Source organism: Aquarana catesbeiana, linkage group LG01 (assembly GCF_042186555.1).
Source record: "Aquarana catesbeiana isolate 2022-GZ linkage group LG01, ASM4218655v1, whole genome shotgun sequence".
Lineage (NCBI taxonomy): Eukaryota > Metazoa > Chordata > Amphibia > Anura > Ranidae > Aquarana > Aquarana catesbeiana.
The window spans coordinates 296,059,437-296,083,765 of NC_133324.1; the positions used below are offsets into that span (position 1 = coordinate 296,059,437).

Consider the following 24,329-nt stretch of genomic DNA (forward strand, 5'->3'; position numbering starts at 1 on the left):
CAAGACAAGCCTGCCTGTCAGTAAGAAGATAACAGAAACGGATCTAGCTGAACACTGTGAGCAGGACGCACCCCACTAGCTTGTAGGTTTAGCTGAACACTGTGAGGTGGATGCACCCCACTAACTTGTAGGTTTAGCTGAACACTGTGAGCAGGACGCACCCCACTAACTTGTAGGTTTAGCAGAACACTGTGAGCAGGACGCACTGCACTAACTGTAAATAGTCTAGCTGCCTGACTGTGGTACTAATAGGATCAAAAGAACACCAGCAATTTTCTTCAGGTAGCTGTATTTACTGTAACAAGACAAGCCTGCCTGTCAGTAAGAAGATAACAGAAACGGATCTAGCTGAACACTGTGAGCAGGACGCACCCCACTAGCTTGTAGGTTTAGCTGAACACTGTGAGGTGGACGCACCCCACTAACTTGTAGGTTTAGCTGAACACTGTGAGCAGGACGCACCCCACTAACTTGTAGGTTTAGCAGAACACTGTGAGCAGGACGCACTGCACTAACTGTAAATAGTCTAGCTGCCTGACTGTGGTACTAATAGGATCAAAAGAACACAAGCAATTTTCTTCAGGTAGCTGTATTTACTGTAACAAGACAAGCCTGCCTGTCAGTAAGAAGATAACAGAAACGGATCTAGCTGAACACTGTGAGCAGGACGCACTCCACTAACTTGTAGGTTTAGCAGAACACTGTGAGCAGGACACTCTGCACTAAATGTAAATAGTCTAGCTGCCTGACTGTGGTACTAATAGGATCAAAAGAACACCAGTAATTTTCTTCAAAATACTGTAACAAGACAAGCCTGCCTGTCAGTAAGAAGATAACAGGAACGGATCTAGCTGAACACTGTGAGCAGGACGCACTGCACTAAATGTAAATAGTCTAGCTGCCTGACTGTGGTACTAATAGGATCAAAAGAACACCAGTAATTTTCTTCAAAATACTGTAACAAGACAAGCCTGCCTGTCAGTAAGAAGATAACAGGAACGGATCTAGCTGAACACTGTGAGCAGGACGCACTGCACTAAATGTAAATAGTCTAGAAGATAACAGGAACGGATCTAGCTAAACTGAATACAGTGTATATATATATATATATATATATGCAACACCTGGGATGCATATATATAGACAATACACTTTAAGTGCAGCTAACTGACTGACTGTCCTGCCTAATCTAGCTAACTCAAATGAAATAGTGTGGGGCGTGTACTAAATCCCCTGAGCCATAATTGGCCAAAGCCTCCTTGGCTTTGGCCAATTACGGCTCTCTGTTAAGGCGGCGCTGTGATTGGCCAAGCATGCGGGTCATAGTGCATGCTTGGCCAATCATCAGCAAGCAATGCACTGCGATGCCGCAGTGAATTATGGGCCGTGACGCGCCACACGAATTTGGCGCGAACGGCCCATATCGTTCGCAATTTGACGAACGATCGAACAGCCGATGTTCGAGTCGAACATGGGTTCGACTCGAACACGAAGCTCATCCCTAATTACAATCATGGTAATTAGGGAATGAAGAAAGAAATACAATACATTAGCAAACATTAAATACATAGAATATGATGTTAAAGGAGAAAACTTGCCTTAATATAGTCCTTCTGCAGGACCTGTATGATGGAACAGGTCTCTGGAAAAATAATCCCCAGAGCTTGGGGGGAGATGCCAGTTGAGAACTTGCAGACTTACCCCCATCGCCAAGTACCACAAGGTGGAGACTAGCCTCTGTTCAGGAGTGATGGCTTTCCGCGTGCAGGTGTCCTGCTTCCTAATATAAGGGGACAGAAAAGTCAACAAACGGTGAAAAACAGTGTCCGTCATTCGGAGATAATTCCTGAAATCATCAGGATTATTCTCACGGATCTCCCGCAACAAAGGCATATGAGAGCATTGGTCACGCTGGAGCAACCAATTCTTGGTCCATGAATTCCTCCCCGCCCTGTTCATGGACTGGGCTTGGGTCAAAATAAGAACCCCAACACCAAGCCCCTGCACAGGACGAACTTTACAATGAGTACGTACCCGCAACATTGCTTCAAAACAGTCGACTGGTCAGAATGAACTAACAGAGCGCACTGAAAATCAGAAAGGCCTGGGAAGAGCGAGCTGAAAATTAAAAACGAGCAATTTAAACCGCACTGAAAATCAAATACGTAATATAAAAATATGCACTGAAAACCAGATACGAACTGACTACATGCACTGAAAACCAGATACGAACCCACAAGCACAAACTGAAAAGCAGTAACGATCTGAAAAGCACAAGGCTGAAAAGCACGAATCGTCTCTCGCCAAACTTCTACTAACACGAGATTAGCAGAAGGAGCCCAAAGGGTGGCGCACTGGCTATTGAACTTCCTCTTTATAGTGCCATCGTACGCCTTGTACATCAGCACGTTCTTGGCGATCGGAATTTCCGACAGCATTTGTGCGACCGTGTGTATGCAAGACAAGTTTGAGCCAAGTTTGAGCGAAGGAGAGATTAGTTTTGTAGAAAGGCAAGTGAATCCAAAGCATTCACCATGGACAGATCGGTGTTAAAATCCTCAGTCAGCTCTCCACAATCAGCCAGCGTTCTGTGCTGAACTGTCAGCACTTCACAGGAGCTCCAAGTGTGTGTCAGCCTGGAGCTAGCACTGACAAGAGGAAGGTAGGCAAATAAGGGGTCTGCAGAAGAGGAGAGGACACTGACAGATGAGATGACACCCTCAGAGGGATGGAAGGAGGACACATCCTTAGATATCAGGACAGGGTTCATGCTGGGATGTGACCCCCCCAAAAATGAAGGACTACAGGTCCCAGCATGAACCCCTCAGAACTGAAGATTTGACACCCCCCCCCCGGCCGTCGCATGGGAGAAGTAACATCAGCAGCCGGTGGCGGGAGGGGCGTTCACTTTCCCGGGGCTCCGGTGTATCAGACTGGTGGCAGGCTGTCACGGGCATGGCCAGAGCGGAGGCTGTTGGAGAGGACTGTGTGCAAGCCTGTTGCCCACCGATTATGGGCCCTAGCATTTGAGGTGAATGAGAAATCCAGTCTGAACTGTATTAATCGGACTCAGTCATGTATATATTGTATGGGGACTCCTTACTGTATATTTGTGTCCCTGAAGAGGGAGGGGGGATTCCTCCAGCAGCCCCCTGCTGATAAGACTGATTCATTCTGCTGGGACACATCCTGTGAGGAGATGCTGGTGTTATCAACATGTGTTTATGTTAATTGAGAGAGCTGATCACATTAGCCACCAGCCCTGGCTAATAGACGAATGGTCTAGGCTGAGGAGGGGGGAGATGGTTGTTTGTATTGTTAATTGTATTAATGTGTGAAGCTCGGTGCCCACAAGACTGTCATCTGGTCTGGGTACATTTTGTAGTAAATTAGGTCATGTTAATTAGGTTAGCTTTGAGTCATCCCTGCTGTATAAAGGTCTGTGAGATCTCAAAATAAAGGTAGTTCTGATGTACTCCAAGACTGGTGTTGTCTAGTTCTTGGGGGTTCCTATAGCCAGATCCATTGGACTCGTGTTCCAGAACTTAGGAAGCGGTATATGACGGAAGCACTCAAGCGGAGTGTGGGGCGTTCCGTGACATTGGTGGCAAGCAGCGGGAAAGCTTCCTGAAGTCTGGGACATCCAAACTTCCATCTGGATCCAAGGTCCAGATAGCAGAAGAGGAGAGGTACAGATACCAGCCGCCATGGATGAGGAATTCAGAAGGAGGTTGCGAGAGATGCAGATACAGCACAGAGTACCAGTATCGGAGCAGGTCCTGCTGGGATGGTGTGATTCTATTCGCTGCAAACTCTGGAAGGAAGCGCTAGCCCGTGAGCAGCGACACCAGGGAAAAGTTCTCCCCTCCATCGAGGAAAGGTACTGGTCGCAGTACGGACTGCGGGTGCGGTTTTTGGGAGAAAAACCACACAAGAAGCAGACAGCTGAATTAAGCAGGCTGGTCTGGGCAGAGATGAAGCTGGATGAGAGCTACAGAGCCCTCCGGTGGCATGTATCCCAAGCATGTCCCTGGATAGCGGATGACAGCCCAACGGAAGGCTTAAGCTACAGCGGCTTGGGACTGTTGTTTGTGAAGCTGACAGGGGACCCTAACTTTGGGAGTGATTTGGAGCGGCGGGTGGACGAAATCATGGACTTCAGAGAAGGGCTACTGAACATTTCGGAAGTGCACTGGGCACAGGAAGATTTGGAGTTTCTGGCCGTTCAGGAATGGGAGCTAGAGATCGCCTACAGACGGCTGCTAGACATTGCTCAGTGCCAGGGCTGGGCTCCCTTTGCCTGGGACTATCAGGAAATACCAGCTGACAACCCTGAAATCCTGGCTGAAGAGTCGGCAATGTGGCAGAGCGATAGTGTGCTTTGCCAACCTGCCCCCACAGCTATGGAGGCGGAGGTCTTATGGCGGATGCAGCAAGTGCTGACTGACCTTGATGATCCTGTTTCTGCATGGGATGATCTTGGATGGAGGAATGTGCCTGTCCAGCAGCATGCCAGAGAATCTGCAGTGGAAAATCTGGAGATTGCCATCCCCAAAACTGAAGTGCTGACAACAGGGCAGAGCTCTGCTAACCTCTGCCCAGCACTGATGGCATCTTCTGAGTTCCACGGACAGGAGATGGTGAACCTCTATCCACAGACACCAGTTATAGAGGTAGAGGATTTAATAGACTTTTCTGCTGAGGAAGAACAACCTGATGAGCCTCCAGCAGAAGAGCTGCTATCAGGGCCAAAGTTCACTGTGTTCTGCCCAGCACCAACAGTGGCTTCAGCCTTCCTGAGAGAAGAGGTAGTCAGCCTTTCTCCCACAACAATGACAGGGACATGTGATTTTCTGCCAGCAGCATCTATGGAGTTAAAACAAACTTCTCCAGCTGAAGATCTGGTAACTGAACAGAGGGTCCAAGACCTCTGTCCCACACTTTTACCAATTCCAGAGACTGGGGATTTAATAGACGTTTCTGTAGAGGAGGAACCACCTGGCAAACCCCCAGCAGAAGTGCTGGCAACCGGACAGAGGGTCCAAGACCTCTGCCCCACACCTGCAGCAATTGTGGAGGCCCAAGGTGAGGAGGTTGCAGTCTATCGCGAGCTGCAGATCAGGATCCAAGGAGAGAATGCAGTCATCACCTCACAACTGCAGCTTGATCTGGTGTCGGTTGATGGGGCTTCAGTCCCCACCTGTATACCCCAGGGATGCTGGGCAGTCGGCCCAGATCCCCAACAGCAGGATGGAGTGAGCCCAGTCCCCCTGTCTTCTCTCCAGCGGCAGAAAGGATTCCAGGGAGAAGGGCCAGTCCGGGCCTCTCCCCAGCGGCAGATATGTTCTCTGAGAGAGGCAGAGGATGGCTGGGTGAGTAATGCACTGTTTGGGATGATTTGTTTGGGGTACTGTGTGGGTACAGGCAGTAGAGGACTGGAGCTGTGGACTAACTTCGGAGTCAACCCGTCTGGGGTCTCCTCCTGTGTTAGTCTCCTGCCGAAAGGGGAGAAATGTCACGGGCATGGCCAGAGCGGAGGCTGTTGGAGAGGACTGTGTGCAAGCCTGTTGCCCACCGATTATGGGCCCTAGCATTTGAGGTGAATGAGAAATCCAGTCTGAACTGTATTAATCGGACTCAGTCATGTATATATTGTATGGGGACTCCTTACTGTATATTTGTGTCCCTGAAGAGGGAGGGGGGATTCCTCCAGCAGCCCCCTGCTGATAAGACTGATTCATTCTGCTGGGACACATCCTGTGAGGAGATGCTGGTGTTATCAACATGTGTTTATGTTAATTGAGAGAGCTGATCACATTAGCCACCAGCCCTGGCTAATAGACGAATGGTCTAGGCTGAGGAGGGGGGAGATGGTTGTTTGTATTGTTAATTGTATTAATGTGTGAAGCTCGGTGCCCACAAGACTGTCATCTGGTCTGGGTACATTTTGTAGTAAATTAGGTCATGTTAATTAGGTTAGCTTTGAGTCATCCCTGCTGTATAAAGGTCTGTGAGATCTCAAAATAAAGGTAGTTCTGATGTACTCCAAGACTGGTGTTGTCTAGTTCTTGGGGGTTCCTATAGCCAGATCCATTGGACTCGTGTTCCAGAACTTAGGAAGCGGTATATGACGGAAGCACTCAAGCGGAGTGTGGGGCGTTCCGTGACATTGGTGGCAAGCAGCGGGAAAGCTTCCTGAAGTCTGGGACATCCAAACTTCCATCTGGATCCAAGGTCCAGATAGCAGAAGAGGAGAGGTACAGATACCAGCCGCCATGGATGAGGAATTCAGAAGGAGGTTGCGAGAGATGCAGATACAGCACAGAGTACCAGTATCGGAGCAGGTCCTGCTGGGATGGTGTGATTCTATTCGCTGCAAACTCTGGAAGGAAGCGCTAGCCCGTGAGCAGCGACACCAGGGAAAAGTTCTCCCCTCCATCGAGGAAAGGTACTGGTCGCAGTACGGACTGCGGGTGCGGTTTTTGGGAGAAAAACCACACAAGAAGCAGACAGCTGAATTAAGCAGGCTGGTCTGGGCAGAGATGAAGCTGGATGAGAGCTACAGAGCCCTCCGGTGGCATGTATCCCAAGCATGTCCCTGGATAGCGGATGACAGCCCAACGGAAGGCTTAAGCTACAGCGGCTTGGGACTGTTGTTTGTGAAGCTGACAGGGGACCCTAACTTTGGGAGTGATTTGGAGCGGCGGGTGGACGAAATCATGGACTTCAGAGAAGGGCTACTGAACATTTCGGAAGTGCACTGGGCACAGGAAGATTTGGAGTTTCTGGCCGTTCAGGAATGGGAGCTAGAGATCGCCTACAGACGGCTGCTAGACATTGCTCAGTGCCAGGGCTGGGCTCCCTTTGCCTGGGACTATCAGGAAATACCAGCTGACAACCCTGAAATCCTGGCTGAAGAGTCGGCAATGTGGCAGAGCGATAGTGTGCTTTGCCAACCTGCCCCCACAGCTATGGAGGCGGAGGTCTTATGGCGGATGCAGCAAGTGCTGACTGACCTTGATGATCCTGTTTCTGCATGGGATGATCTTGGATGGAGGAATGTGCCTGTCCAGCAGCATGCCAGAGAATCTGCAGTGGAAAATCTGGAGATTGCCATCCCCAAAACTGAAGTGCTGACAACAGGGCAGAGCTCTGCTAACCTCTGCCCAGCACTGATGGCATCTTCTGAGTTCCACGGACAGGAGATGGTGAACCTCTATCCACAGACACCAGTTATAGAGGTAGAGGATTTAATAGACTTTTCTGCTGAGGAAGAACAACCTGATGAGCCTCCAGCAGAAGAGCTGCTATCAGGGCCAAAGTTCACTGTGTTCTGCCCAGCACCAACAGTGGCTTCAGCCTTCCTGAGAGAAGAGGTAGTCAGCCTTTCTCCCACAACAATGACAGGGACATGTGATTTTCTGCCAGCAGCATCTATGGAGTTAAAACAAACTTCTCCAGCTGAAGATCTGGTAACTGAACAGAGGGTCCAAGACCTCTGTCCCACACTTTTACCAATTCCAGAGACTGGGGATTTAATAGACGTTTCTGTAGAGGAGGAACCACCTGGCAAACCCCCAGCAGAAGTGCTGGCAACCGGACAGAGGGTCCAAGACCTCTGCCCCACACCTGCAGCAATTGTGGAGGCCCAAGGTGAGGAGGTTGCAGTCTATCGCGAGCTGCAGATCAGGATCCAAGGAGAGAATGCAGTCATCACCTCACAACTGCAGCTTGATCTGGTGTCGGTTGATGGGGCTTCAGTCCCCACCTGTATACCCCAGGGATGCTGGGCAGTCGGCCCAGATCCCCAACAGCAGGATGGAGTGAGCCCAGTCCCCCTGTCTTCTCTCCAGCGGCAGAAAGGATTCCAGGGAGAAGGGCCAGTCCGGGCCTCTCCCCAGCGGCAGATATGTTCTCTGAGAGAGGCAGAGGATGGCTGGGTGAGTAATGCACTGTTTGGGATGATTTGTTTGGGGTACTGTGTGGGTACAGGCAGTAGAGGACTGGAGCTGTGGACTAACTTCGGAGTCAACCCGTCTGGGGTCTCCTCCTGTGTTAGTCTCCTGCCGAAAGGGGAGAAATGTCACGGGCATGGCCAGAGCGGAGGCTGTTGGAGAGGACTGTGTGCAAGCCTGTTGCCCACCGATTATGGGCCCTAGCATTTGAGGTGAATGAGAAATCCAGTCTGAACTGTATTAATCGGACTCAGTCATGTATATATTGTATGGGGACTCCTTACTGTATATTTGTGTCCCTGAAGAGGGAGGGGGGATTCCTCCAGCAGCCCCCTGCTGATAAGACTGATTCATTCTGCTGGGACACATCCTGTGAGGAGATGCTGGTGTTATCAACATGTGTTTATGTTAATTGAGAGAGCTGATCACATTAGCCACCAGCCCTGGCTAATAGACGAATGGTCTAGGCTGAGGAGGGGGGAGATGGTTGTTTGTATTGTTAATTGTATTAATGTGTGAAGCTCGGTGCCCACAAGACTGTCATCTGGTCTGGGTACATTTTGTAGTAAATTAGGTCATGTTAATTAGGTTAGCTTTGAGTCATCCCTGCTGTATAAAGGTCTGTGAGATCTCAAAATAAAGGTAGTTCTGATGTACTCCAAGACTGGTGTTGTCTAGTTCTTGGGGGTTCCTATAGCCAGATCCATTGGACTCGTGTTCCAGAACTTAGGAAGCGGTATATGACGGAAGCACTCAAGCGGAGTGTGGGGCGTTCCGTGACACAGGCTATAGGTGACAAGTGGCACACTGCATCTGGTGGCAGGCTACGGGTGAAAAGTGGTACACTGCATCTGGTGGTAGGCTATGGGTGGAAAGTGGCACACTGCATCTGGCGTCAGGCAACGGTGGCAAGTGAAACGTTGCATCTGGTGGCAGGCAATGGGTTGCAATTGGCACACTGCATCTGCTGGCAAGTGACACGCTGCATCTGGTGGCAGGCCACAGTGGCAAGTAACAAGCTGCATCTAGTGGCAGGCAACTGTATATTTTACTTCCAATGCCGCGTACACACGAGCGGAATTTCCGACAGAAAGAGTCCGATGGGAGCTTTTCATCGTATATTCCGACCGTGTGTATGCCCCATCGGACTTTTTCTGTCAAAAATTCAGACGGACTTAGATAGAGAACATGTTCTATATTTTTCCGACGGAACAAATTACTATCGGAAAAAACGCTTGTCTGTATGCTGTTCCGACGCACCAAAAACTACGCATGCTCTGAAGCAAGTACGAGATGGAAGCTATTGGCTACTGGCTATTGAACTTCCGTTTTCTAGTCCCGTCGTACGTGTTGTACGACACTGCATTCTGGGTGGTCGGAATTTGGTGTGACCGTGTGTATGCAAGACAGCTTGAGCGGAAAAAACTTCAGAGTTTATTCCGACAGGCAAAACCGGTCCTGTGTACAGGGCATTACTTCTTTTGCCTTCTTCTCCTCATCATGACCAAAAGGAGAGCTTTGTCAATTAGATTAACAATTGGGTCCATAATATCAGCAAAAACAAGATATTACTACACAACCAGCAGACTGCTCTCTCAAGAGCAAGAAAAAAGAAAAAAAGAAAAGTGCAAGAAAAAGGCTCCAAGATGATCTAATTTGAATACATAAATACAATATTCTGGGAATGCAAACAGAGCTAGAAGAAGACAAGAACAAATGTAACCATATAAACACATGCACTTTATGGTCCATGCTTTTTATGCAGGATCCTTCTGCCAGTATGTTTAGTATTTTTATTATGCTTAGTATTTTATTATATAATTTATTATAATGTTACATTATTTTCTTATGGTTTTTATTATGATCAGTCATTTTTTTATGATCAATATTGTATTATGATCTTTTAATATAAACAATATTTTATTATGACCAGTATTTTTATTATGATCAGCATTTTATTACTATAAGTATTGTTAATATGATCCATATTTTATTATGATCAGTATTTTTAATATGATTAATATTTTGTTATGATTAGTATTTTTATTATGATCAATACTTTACTATGGTCAGTATTTTTTTTTTATGATTGGTATTATATTATGATTAGTATTTTTAATATAATAGTATTTTATTCTGATCAGTATTTTTAATGTGATCAGTATATTATTATGATCAGTATTTTTTATTATAACCCCTACTTTAATATGATCAGTATTTTTATTCTGATCAGTATTTTAATATGATCAATATTTTATTATGATCAGTATTTTTATCTTGACCAGTATTTTATTATGATTGGTATTTTTATTATGACCAGTATTTTATTGATTGGTATTTTTAATATGATCAGTATTTTTTTTATGACCAGTATTATATTATGATTAGTATTTTTAATATAATCAGTTTTTTATTCTGATCAGTATTTTTAATGTGATCAGTATATTATTATGATCAGCATTTTTATGATAATCGCTACATTAATATGATCAGTATTTTTTTTATTAAGATCAGTATTTTGATCATGACCAGTATTTTATTATGATCAATATTCTTATTATAATCACTACTTTAATATGATAAGCATTTTTATTATCAGTATTTTAATATGATCACTATTTTATTATGATCAGCCTTAGATCCAAGAGAAAAATATTAAAAAACACATATGAGAGACTGCACAACAGAGCCATTAAATACAAAAATATAAGCACGAAACTACTCTTTCCCAACAATGTGATATTGAACACAAGAGCAGAGTGCATATATATCCTAGTAGTGGAAAGGGTTAAATCCAGAGCTGTACGTCATTGTGTAAGCAGAGTCAGCACACGAAGGATGGAGCTGTCACTTTAAAGATTCCAGGGTCTGTGAGCATGGCCCCGCCCCCGGCTGCTCTAGTTACACCAGGAAAGCCTTCCATCCAGCTGTCACAGGTGATCGCATCCTACTCCGGGGACAGGAGCTGACCACAGCCGGTCCTATGATGACACCAGGAACAGGTGCGCAGTACAAGGCAGGCAGAATGGGGCTTTGCTGGGGGGAGGCAGGACTGGGGATCTCCATCTTATGTCTGTGTCATTATCACGTTAGGGCATCTTACATGGCCAGGCAAGGGGAGATTAGTGTGTGTACATAGAGCCTAACCATTAGTATATGTGCTTACATAGTCCCCACCCATCAGTATATGTGTGTACATAGTGCCCATCCATCAGTGGCTGTGTGTACATAGTGCCCATCCATCAGTGTATGTGTGTACATGGTCCTCATCAGTGTATGTGTGTACATAGTGCCCATCCATCAGTGTATGTGTGTACATGGTCCTCATCAGTGTATGTGTGTACATAGTGCCCATCCATCAGTGTATGTGTGTACATGGTCCTCATCAGTGTATGTGTGTACATAGTGCCCATCCATCAGTGTATGTGTGTACATGGTCCTCATCAGTGTATGTGTGTACATAGTGCCCATCCATCAGTGTATGTGTGTACATGGTCCTCATCAGTGTATGTGTGTACATAGTGCCCATCCATCAGTGTATGTGTGTACATGGTCCTCATCAGTATATGTGTGTACATAGTGCCCATCCATCAGTGTATGTGTGTACATGGTCCTCATCAGTGTATGTGTGTACATGGTCCTCATCAGTGTATGTGTGTACATGGTCCTCATCAGTGTATGTGTGTACATAGTGCCCATCCATCAGTGTATGTGTGTACATGGTCCTCATCAGTGTATGTGTGTACATAGTGCCCATCCATCAGCGGCTGTGTGTACATAGTGCCCATCCATCAGTGGCTGTGTGTACATAGCGCCCATGCCATCAGTGGCTGTGTGTACATAGCGCCCATGCCATCAGTGGCTGTGTGTACATAGCGCCCATCCATCAGTGGCTGTGTGTACATAGCGCCCATGCCATCAGTGGCTGTGTGTACATAGCGCCCATGCCCTCAGTAGATGTGTGTACATAGCACCCATGCCATCAGTGGATGTGTGTACATAGCGCCCATGCCATCAGTGGATGTGTGTACATAGCGCCCATGCCATCAGTGGATGTGTGTACATAGCGCCCATGCCATCAGTGGATGTGTGTACACAGCGCCCATGCCGTCAGTGGCTATATGTACATGGTCCTCATCCGTATATGTGTGTACATAGTGCCCACCCATCAATGGATGTGTGTACATAGCGTCCATGCCATCAGTGGATGTGTGTACAGTGCCTTGCAAAAGTATTCACCCCCTTGGCATTTTTTGTGTTTTGTTGCCTCACAACCTGGAATTAACATGGATTGTTTGAGGATTTGCATCATTTAATTTACAGAACATGCCCACAACTTTGAAGGTTTTTTTTTTTTTTTTTTTTTTTTTTTATTGTGAAGCAAACAACAAATAGGACAGAATAACAGAAAAAGTCAGTGTGCATAACTATTCACCCCCCTAAAGTCAATACTTTGTAGAGCCACCTTTTGTGGCTATCACAGCTCCAAATCACTTTGGATAAGTCTCTATGAGTTTGCCACATCTTACCACTGGGTTTTTGCCCATTCCTCCTTGCAAAACTGCTCCAGCTCCTTCAAGTTGGATGGTTTGACATTTACATGTTTCCCCTTAAAACACTTTAGCAGTGTGTTTGGGGTCATTGTCCTGCTGGAAGGTGAACCTCCATCCTAGCCTCAAATAACACACAGAGTGGTACAGGTTTTGCTCAAGAATATCCCTGTATTTAGTATCATCCATCTTTCCCTCAACTCTGACCAGTTTCCCAGTTCCGACTGCTGAAAAACATCCCCACAGTATGATGCTGCCACCACCATGTTTCACTGTGGGGATGGTATTCTTTGGGTGATGTGATGTGTTGGGTTCGCGCCAGACATAGCGCTTTCTTTGGCCAAAAAGTTCAATTTTAGTCTCATCAGACCAGAGCACCTTCCTCCATATATTTTGGGAGTCTCCCACATGCCTTTTTCGCAAACTCAAAGCATGCCTTTTTTTTTTTTTTTTTTTGCTGAAAGTAATGGCTTTCTTCTGGCCACTCTGCCATAAAGCCCAACTCTATGGAGCATACAGCCTATTGTCATCCTATGTACAGATACTCCAGTTTCTGCTGTGGAACTCTGCAGCTCCTCCAGGGTTACCTTAGGTCTCTGTGCTGCCTCTCTGATTAATGCCCTCCTTGACTGGTCAGTGAGTTTTGGTGTACGGCCGTCTCTTGGCAGGTTTGTTGTTGTGCCATGTTCTTTCTATTTGGTTATGATAGATTTGATGGTTCTCCTAGGGATCATCAAAGATTTGGATATTTTTTATAACCTAACCCTGACTTGTACTTCTCAACAACATTGTCCCTTACTTGTATGGAGAGTTCCTTGGTCTTCATGGCAGTGTTTGGTTAGTGGTGCCTCTTGCTTAGGTGTTGCAGCCTCTGGGGCCTTTCAAAAAGGTGTGTATATGTATGACAGATCATGTGACACTTAGATTGCACACAAGTGGACATCATTTCACTAATTATTTGACTTCTGAAGGTAATTGGTTGCACCAGAGCTTTTTATGGGCTTCATAACAAAGGTGGTGAATACATACGCACATGCCAATTATCATTTTTTTTATTTCTGAAAAATAGTTGTATGTATATATTTTTCTAATTTTACTTCACCAACTTAGACTATTGTGTTCTGATCCATCACATATAATTCAGATTAAAAAAACATTCAACTAAAGGCTGTAATATAACAAAATGGGTCAAAAGCCAAGGGGGGGGGGGGGGGGGGGTGTGAATACTTTTGCAAGGAACTTTCAATAATCCCCATCCCATCAGTGTATGTGTGTACAGATCTCGGCCCATTAGTGTATATGTACAGATTTTTAGGCCATCAGTACAGACCTCAGCCTCTCGGTGTATGTGTCACTTTGAGTTGCCATATCTGATGGCTTGCTACGTGAGTGCTTAATAATTAATGAATGCTTGTGTCTGCCTCCCTTATTATCCAGTAGCATCTGTTCTGCTGGCAGGCTGCTGCCTGTGTGGGTGCAGTATAACATACAGCATGGGAGATGCCAGCTTTATGGCTTCCTCTCATCAAGATCTAAGCATTGCTATATTTCTTCACATGCTTCTGACTATTTAGTGCCTTTAAAACAAGGCCCAGGACCATCATGCTGTGCTGGCTTTCTGTAATATGTGAGCAGGCTTATCCTTTTATCCAGGAATGAGTTGTAATCACTTTGCCACATGCATACCTTCTAATATTACTACATCTAGTAGTAGCAACAGGCATTCTAAGAACACCAGAAACTACAACTTCATGGAGTGGTGATTACAGAATAAATGTTAATGTGTGGTTTTCATGCATGTGTGATATGACATGCTTAGTTAGGTTATGTGTGATTAATCTTGTTATATGCTCCTATTGTCAATGTCTTTAGTGTTTATTATTAGTACTGCTGGAAACATTTTACAGTAAACTCCCTAACCATGGTATGCTACGGTTTATTATTTCATATACGTAGCCTTTAGTAAAGTGTACGTGGAAGAGCATTGCACAGCAAAAACAAACAAAGGTTTTCCCAACACACTTACCAGCTAGCCTGCAGAAAAAACAAATGGCTATCCGTTTACATCAGAGGGTTTAGGTGCACAGCATTTGAAAAAATACGTGGAAGGCGGACGGCCTCATCAAGGCCCTGCTGTAAAGTGTGCTTCTAACTTTTATATTTCCGAGTCTCCATGTTAGAGCATACAGTATATAGAGATGGGGAATTTAAAGTGAAGCTCCAATTGTTTTTGTGATTGAAAGTCAGCAGCTACAAGAACTGTACCTGCTGACTTTTTTAATAAACACACACCCACCTATCTCACAATCCAGCAATCTGCTCACCCGAGCCATCCCTTCTCTTCCTCTTCGATCCCTGGCACCGTAAAAGGGGTTGTAAACCCTTTTGTTATTTTAATATTAAAAAAAAACATGTCATACTTGCCTCCACTGTACAGTTTGTTTTGCACAGAGTGGCCCCGGTCTTCCTCTTCTGGGGTCCCCAGTGGTACTAGTGGCTCAGCCCTGCATCGAGTGTCCATGTTGGAGAAGTGCTCTCCTTGGTAGACACCAGTGTGGGCACGCTCCCGAGTCCAGCATCTGTGTCCGTTCACACAGAATGCAGGACTCAGCCCCGCCCCCCCGGCGCCGCGTTTTTGGATTTGATTGGCAGCAGCGGGAGCCATTGGCTGCGCTGCTATCAATCTATCCAATCAGGACACGAAACGCCAGCTAGATCTGGTGTGCTCGTTTCCGGACGGAGGATGACAGCGTTCAGGTGAATAGAACGGGGGGGCTGGGGGCTGCAGCACTACAGAAGGTTTTTCATATATATATTACTGGTGTGGCGGTGATCAGGGATACTGACTGGTAACAGCATGTGTGTGGTAACAGCATGTGTGTGTGATTTTTAGATTGTAAGCTCTAACGGTCAGCACCCTCTTGATTCCTCTTGTACCAAATTGTAATGTAACTGTACTGTCTGCCCTCATGTTGTAAAGCGCTGCGCAAACTGTTGGTGCTATATAAAACCTGTATAATAAAAATAATTATATATATATATATATATATATATATATATATATATATATATATATATATATATATATATATATATATATATATATATATTTTTTTTTTAACATGCTGTCACCAGTCAGTATCCCTGATCACCGCCACACCAGTCATATGATGGCACTATACTATACTGGTGGCAGTATGTATAAAAAAACAAACAAAAAAAAAACTGTCTACTTTTCAAAATGGGGTCTGGGGGGTGGGGTTATATATATACATTTGTACTGTCCTGCTATTTTAGGGTCTCAAAAAACAAGATGGGACATCAGTACATCAGGATTGATCAATTTTCAAATATTTATACCATAGTATGTGGACTCTATAACTTTCACAAACACTAAATAATACATTTTGGCCTAAATCCTAGGACGAAAGATTATTTGTTTGCAAAATTTTATAGAAGAAACTGAGAAAACTGTGTGGTGTGTTTTATTTTTATTTTCAAAATTGTGGGGATTTTTCTATAGCGGAAAATTAAAAAAAAAAACAGTGATTAAAAACCACCAAAAGAAAGCTCTATTTGTAGAAAAAAAAAAAATGATGTAAATGTAACTTGCATACAGTGTTAAATGACTGCGCAATTGCCAGTTAAAGTAGCAATGCTGCAACAAATGCCCTGTTCATGAAGTGGGTAAAACCAGGATGGCCAACTTCCTGCGACATTTTTTCAATATTTAAACCGCCTAAACACAATATAGAAACACTGACAATACCCAGAACAAGTAATTTACCTGATGTACATTTTAAAAGCGGTGTGGTGTATATAGGGAGTTCAGGGGTGTAGAAAGTGTAGAGTTCAGGGGTGCAGTATCCACATCCCTGAACTCTGCACTCTGTAGAGAGTAATAACCAACTTACAACCAAAAATTACATCCCCCTCTCCTCCAAATGGCCCCCTACACCAGTGCAGTGCTCTCCTCCCACTCCCAAATCCCTCCTCTTGGACAGTAACAGCAAAACTGCTGCTGCAGAAAAGCAGCTACAGCTTACCCTCAGGACTCAAAGAGTGTAGAGTGCAAGTTGCAAGGTAGGCCATGGACGCAGGTTTCAAGCTGCTGATGCCACGAGCGCTGGGTTCCTAGGGAGGGGTGGAGCAGAGGTGGACCACAGATATTACTTCTTCACTGACTATCTGAGGGCTGCAGCCAGAATTCGATGAGCAGCATTGGCAAGTGCGACCGTCTGCTTACTCCACAGCTGGCGCTTGCCCTGGTTATATAAAAAAATAAGTATGATTTGCTTTCCGCAGCAAAGATCACTGATTTTTTTCAAACTGTCAGTAAATTTATGGACGGTTGGTAACCCAGGGTAAAACCTTCTGGAGGTCAAGTGGTTATCTACTTGAGCTGTTTCAATATTTAGTGCTGCTATAGTTTGACAAACTACTTGGTCATGCAATAGTGTACCCAAATTTAATTTTATATTCAACATTTAGAAACGTTCTTTTGCTGGTATTTATTAATCATTGGGGTTTTTATTTTTTTTACTATATAAAGGAAATTGATTAAATAAACTAAATCCCTTAGCTAGCAGTAGCCAGCATTTATTGATCTGAAGTACTGGTAAACACCTAGGCAGAACAAAAACTGGTTACTGACTAATAGAACTCAAGGGCCACACAAAAAGTGCCAGGGGCTACATGTTTGATACCAGGGATATAGCTGAATGTTGTATTTTAGCCAGACTACATGCTGCGTCCATGCTGCCTGCCTACGGCACCTGTGGTCAAATCACGAGGTATTGGGGGACTTAATATGGCTGCTGACATCCCCATAATAACCCGTATATGTAATGCTTCAGAATTCTGTCATAGACTGCGAATATTGTCCAGGAGCGAGGACAGAGAGTACAGAGAGTAGGTAGGGATAGAGACGGGACAAATGTTACTTAAGACTACTAGAGATCACTTCCCATTTACAAGGCAGTGATCCCATTCCTAGTATTGACTATTGGGGTCCAAGGCCTGCACGACAAGTATCATATCCATGCAGGCTGGACACTGGGGACCTGGCCAGATGAAACTCTAAAGCCTCGTCCCCACGATTGGATTTTCCGCAGACAAAACCTCTGACTTTTGTCCGAAGGGTGTTGGCCAGGAACTTGTCTTGCATACAAACGGCAAGGAATTGTCGGCCAACAAACACAAACGTAGTGACGTGCTACGTGGTTTTTCAGCTCTTTAGCACCACCCTTCGGGCTCCTTCTGCTAATTTTGTGTTAGTAGAAGTTTAGGGAGTGTTGATTCGCACTTTTTATTTTGCGCTTTTCAGTTCGTTTCTGAACGGCCGTTCGTCAATCAGCCATGTTGAGGATATAACGTGTTATTTATTATTGGGGAGGATTTCTTGGACCAAAAATTGGTTGCTTTATTAATCGTGACCAATTATGTCATATGCCTTTGCTGCGGGAGCTCCAGGAGAATAATCCAGATGATTTTCTGAATTATCTCTGGAGGACGGACTCCTGCTTTCACCAACTCTTGACATTGTTGAACCCCTATATTAAGAAGCAGGACACATGCATGAGGCTTTTATTATTTTTTTGGTTTAATAACGATTTGATTTGTTATACTTTAGGATGCATAGAATGCACTTTTGGCTAAGTTCTATTGGCAGATAGCATGTCTAATATTTTATTTGTTTTCTTTTTTTTAATGCACAGTAAAAACAATGTGGAGAATAATACTTGGCTATGTGTTTTACTTCAAATTACAGTTTGGGAGTAGGCAATTGCGTTTAAAAAAAATATTATGTAAAATTAACAAGGGACACCAACATAGTTGGATCTTTGATCTTAAAAACTAAGGGATAATGGTGTTGTGATAACTTGCACCAAAAAAAAAAAAAATAAGCATAATAATATTCTTGATATCACTAGAACAAACAAAAAAGCCTTTGAAAATTTGTTTGCAATAATTCCATCAGTATCACCAGCAAAGCAGCTTCATTATTATCCCATTAAAGAAAAAGAGAATGTGCGCTGCATTTCGAGATTTCATAAGTTTGCAGCATCACGAATGTTAATTCTACATTACGAACGCTAGTTTACAAGACTGAACGCTTCTGGCTCATCCTTGCTTCCGAGCATGCGTGTTTGTACTTTGGACTTTTGTCCGACTGACTTGTGTACACACACTCGCAAAATCTGACAACAGACATTTGTCCGTGGAAAATTTTAAAGCCTGCCATCCAACATTTGTCCGTGGAACATCCGACAACAATTGTCCGATGGAGCGTGCATATGGTCGGATTTTCCACCAACAGCCTGTCATCACACATTTTCCGTGGGGAAAATCCGATCATGTGTACACGGCTTTAGACGTACTTATTCAAATCTGTTGTGTGGAGTTCTGCTTTAGTTTGTATTTATTTTTTATTGCGAGTATTACTTCATCAATTAGCTCTTCATGGATTCTTCAACCCTTTCATCACGAACATGTAGATAAATTTAAAGATTAGTGCCATTTTATCCATACACTGTTATATCTTTCTGGCCAATAAAAGGCACATAGAACAATAATGTGCAATGTAGAATTTTATAACATAATACCTGAAGTAAATTATTGCCAAGCTCACTATTCGTATTCTTGGAAAACAGCCATCAGAGTTACAGGGAGCTACTGGGAGAATTAAGTACTTAAAAGGCTTATATTGTTCATGAATGTTTTCTCACGCTAGAAGAGCATTTATTTAACCCTTCTGTAATATTGGGCACTAAACTTGGTTCAAAAAAAGCATGTCAGTAACTGATTTTCTCTCTCGTCCATGAAGAGACACAAGTCTTTTATCTTTGGGTTTTACTGCCACCTGGGACACAGACAAAAAAACTGTAGGCCAAGATAACCTCTACTACTACTACTACTACTACTACTACTACTACTACTACTACTATTTTTCAGATCAAAAGTAAGTGGTGGAGCGTTTTGCAGGTCCAGAGCTGCTGGCATTGTCTCATCGCTTGCCTTGTCACTGAAGACTTACTTTGTGAGTGGGCTGGTTGTGCCGAGCATCAGGAGTTACCATGCGGGTCACTGGGAGCTTTTAACACTTCCTTTTTTTTTTTCCACTGTAAAAGGGGTTAAAGTGGTTGTAAACCTCAGACATGAAATATTAACTAAGCATATTCCTCTATAGTGTGTACTTGCCTCACTCCAGAGCACTAAGTGTCATTTCTGTCTGCTACCCCGTTCCTCTGCTGTCTGTGTGAGTCACTTCTGACAAGTTTTCCTGACACCAAGAGAAAAAAGTGACGGGAGGAAGTTCCAGCACACAGCCCATAATTGACAGCCTCTGCTCTGTTCCTGCGTGAAGGGGGGTGTGTCAGCTCTCAGAGTCCTTCTCAGTGAGCTCTGCTTAACTTGAGCTCTCTGCCCCCTGTTTTCTGCCAGCTCAGACAAGCTTTTTAAATTATGGACTTTGAACTGATGAAGAGAAGACTGCATATAAACAGCTACAATTTATGTAGGATTATTTGTTTGATCTGTGTATCACCTGAGGCACCTGATCTCCACTGAGCCCTCTCAAGTCTTCTAAATTAAGATGTTGTTTCCCCAGTTCCTGTGGCAGAATGGTTTCAGCACTGAATATATATGGAATCCACCAGGTCTGTTATGTCCACTCTGATCCTTTCACAGTGTTTTTCTAGCTTCGGTGGACATCAAAGATGCATATCTACATTCTCTCAGCTTTTCAGTGCATCAGTTTCCTACACTTTCCCTTACACTGCAAGCTCATTGCCCTGCTCTTTTGGCCTCTCGTCTGCACCTTGGGTGCTAGCCCCAGCAAAAAGCCTTTCTTCTCTCTCTCATAGCATAATCATTGTGATATACTTAGACAACCAAAGCTCTGTTAATCGACATGGTATTGACCGTCTAGACATTACAGCAGTTCAGATGGATCCAGATTCTTCAGCAGCTGTCACTGGAACAAACTCCTCATTTGGGTTATCTGGGTCTAGTCGATGCAGGGGACTTGGTCGTCATCACCTGTTCAACATCCTAGAGCTTCAGGTTAAGCAGAAGCAATGGATGCTCTGGTGACTTGTGGGATCAATACACGGTGATCTATGCCTTTCACCCTCTGAAACATCTTCTCTGTCTTCATCATCGGATTAACATTGAGGGCATTCTGGTGGTCCTCATTGCTGCAAAGGATATATGGTACATCGACCTGGTAAAACTCTTACCAGATTGTCCAGCTCTTCTGTCTCAAAGATTTACCATTGTTAAGTAACAAAAATAAATGTTGTGCTGTGTTTAGAGCTCCACAATCAATCGTTAAAGAATCAAAATCGCGATTTCAACTTTCAATTTGACCACAAATCAATAAGCATTCTATCAGTGAGAAAGTCCACCTCCTCAAAATGTATGTCCAAGTAAATTAAATTGTTATATTTGGAAGGGTTCCACCACTCATGATTTATTTTTTTTTTTTTTTCCTCCACTCATGATTGGCAATAGTAACCTCTGTGAATTACACCACCATATGCAGCCTCTCACCCAATGGATAGACCCCAAAATTATAGGGGGTCTATAACAGCATGTTTATATCTGGGATCATGAATAATCTATTTTTAAAAAATGGGCAGACTCAATGGACTACTGTCTTTCTATCTGCATCTCGACTCCACCATGTATGTCATCTGCCTCGGTGGAGGAGATCAAGGTAAACTCCCGGGGGGGGGGTTGTTGCTGTGCAGGCGTACACCGGGGTCCGGCTGCGATTTACCATCCTGCTTCACAGTAGTTGGCTTTAACACCATGGCTGAAGCCCAGGTCCTGAGTGATTGGGGGATCTCTGCACCCAAAGGCTAGGAAGGGAAGTCTACTTCGTACAAGGTCTGTCATTGGCCATGGAAGGCAAAATTTACTTGGTGTGAGTCCCAGGACTTCTGCCCTAAGAGTTTCACTGTAGGACCAATCATATCCCTCCTACAGCTGGGTCTGGACCAGAATTTCACTCTCGGCACTACCGGAGGTCAGGTTTCTGTCCTTTCTCTCCTAATTCAGGAATTGAATAAAACTTTTTGTACAGGGAGTTTCCTATGTAGCTCGCTTTGTTCATTCACCTGTGACTCTCTGGGATCTGAAATTAGGTCTCTTTATGCTTCAGAAACTGCAGTTTGAACCCATTAGAGACCTTCTTTTTTTTACTCCCACCCACATGGTTTTGTTTCTTGTAGCCATTACCTCCTGCAATTTGAATGTCTGAATTGGTGTCCTTTACCTAATGAGGAAAAATGTTCTCGTTTTGCATAGGGACAATGTGGATTTGAGGCTCAGGAAATCCTTTTTTCCTAAGGTAGTTTCCGCCATGCACCTCAACCAGGACATTGTTCTTCCATCCCCCTGTCTGGCTTCATTTTACCAAGAGGATATTTCCCCTCTATTGTCTTGATGTTGTTCATGGTTTGGGCTGTGAGAGTATACCTCTCAGCCACTGCTTTTTTCTGAAAGATTGATTCCTTTTTTGTCATCACAGATGATCTTCCATCAGGATGCACCGACTCCTTGTTCTACTCTCTTTTGGCTCAGACAGGTGATCATCCAAGCTCACAGTCCCAAGGATTGGGTCCCACCCTTTCCTGATAAGGCATGGTCCGCCACAACAGATCTGTGAGTGCTTCTGGGGCCCTCCAGCAACTAATTCCCGGCTTTGAATGGCTGCCACCTATCTTCTTTTTACACTTTTCTCAAAGTTCTGCCAGGTGGACATTTTGGCCTCTAATGCCAGCTTTTGAGCATAAGGTCTTTTAGATGGCTCTTTGAGCTGCAGGCAGTCCTGTTGTTTTCTTGTGCCTATTAAAATTTGATGTGGACGTCCTGGCCATAAAAAACTTCCTGTGTCCCTCAAAAGGAGAGAGAGAAAATAGGATCATCAAACTCTTGGTGCTACAAAACCTTTTTTTGCTAGTTTTCAATCCTCCTGCAGGCGGTGATATATATGTATGTGTCTCCTATCTATCTATCTATCTATCTATCTATCTATCTATCTATCTATCTATCTATCTATCTATAATAGTATAATAGAGAGCGATGTGTGTGTAATATAAAATATATAATATTCTCTATCCCTTTTAACTGACTCTAAGGAAATAATTTTACCACAAATACAAAAATCCTATTTTATTTATTATATATAATGTCAGATTTATTATGTAATGCTTCACAGAACATATTGAACCATCAAGTCCTGTCCCTCAAGAAGCTTACATCCATCAGGCAGGTGGAGAATTCTGTGCCTCTGCAGTCAGTTTATCCTAGGAAACCAGTGCCTCAAGGCAAGCATAATTATCCATTCCTGGCAAGGCATATGCCGTTTTGAAGGGCACCTCCTATATAACAAACTTACACTTGTAGCCTCCACCCACTTAATTCATTTTCAAGCTCTGTAAATATATCCAATAATTTGTGAATGTAATTCCTTGCTCTAGAAATTACCATTCTGGCATAACAAGCAGCTGTTGTCTGTCTAATTTGGTGTACACACACAATTACTATAATGGGTACATGGGCAGAAATAAGGTGAAGAAACACAGATCCCTCAAACGAATGTTCTCTCAAGTATTTGTTTTTATCTAGAATAATATGCACTATTATTATATATTATTTAGTAATAGTCAAGCACATAACAGTCCACATTTTGTCCTTGTTTTGTAAAGAATGCCAAAGCAACAAAAACTGTTTTACCTTCAGGCATAAGGCTCATTTATGTGTATTTTACACTGATTTTCAGAACTATTTTCAGAATAGAGTTCGGATTTCACAATGTTGGTACCTGTTTTAAAATCACTGTTTAAGTACATCTAAAGGCTCCTGTATGACAGTCTAAACAAGTACCAAATTCAGTTAGGCCCCTTTATTGGGGCCTGGCTCTGTTGGAGTCCACCTGCTCAGTGGGGATTCTTTCCGCTGAGCGGGCGGATGGGTGGTACATGTCTGGTCCGCTTTATGCAGAGTGAACAGACACAGCCAGCTCTCCTCTATGGGTGGTCGGATGTTAATAGGTTACACCCGACTGCCATCCGATTCCCCCATCTGTCTGTTAGCGGAAAGGATCAGATGTCAATGGACACACCTCCGTTCACACCTGCCACTCCTTAGAGGTGACTGGAGGGTCCGACCGGGTCTGCCTGAAAAAACAGGCGGACCCAATGAGTCCGCCCATGTGAAAGGGCCCCTACGGAACAAATTATATATAAAGTTAACAAAAATCCTTTACCTTCTCTGAGTGAGCCAAATCGCCTCCATTTGTGTCTTACGTTTTTTTGGGCTTTATTTTCACTTGGTGATCTGGCCAATAACACACTTCCTGTCCTATGGTCCATACACACGATCAGAAAATTGTATGGAAAAATATCTCTTTCAGAGCGATCGTATGATAATCTGATCGTTGGTACACGGCTTTCGAGAGCCGATCATGACAATTTATGTAAAATTTTCCAATGGGACAAGCATGAAAATTTTTCTCGTACGATTTTCGTTTAATCGGTACGGTTGTCATTTGAAAATACGATACCAGACATTATATCACTTCCGAATTTTTATTCTGTCCAAGAATTTTCATAACTTTGGTAAACTCCGTTTTCGATAAGAGATTAGAATGCAAAAAAAAAAAAAAAAAAACGGACGATCATTTGTCTGATTTTAATCTTATTGTGTGTACCAGGCTTTAGGATGTCTCCACTCTGGATGGAGAAGCAATGGAACAACCTTTTGGACAGCAGTATTGTCAGTCTGGGGATAGGGTAGTGGTAAATGAGCTAGACGA

The 24,329-nt window shown here is 44.0% G+C and overlaps 1 protein-coding gene across 1 annotated transcript in view; it reads left to right on the plus strand.

Annotated features, from left to right (window-relative positions):
• Positions 1–10,807: 10,807 nt before the first annotated feature.
• SLC7A4 (solute carrier family 7 member 4) overlaps positions 10,808–24,329 on the plus strand; it is a 61,100-nt gene continuing 47,578 nt past the window's right edge. Inside the window, exon 1 of the mRNA XM_073629337.1 lies at positions 10,808–10,957. The gene's annotated coding sequence lies outside the window, so the exon portion shown is untranslated. The remainder of the gene's footprint in view (positions 10,958–24,329) is intronic.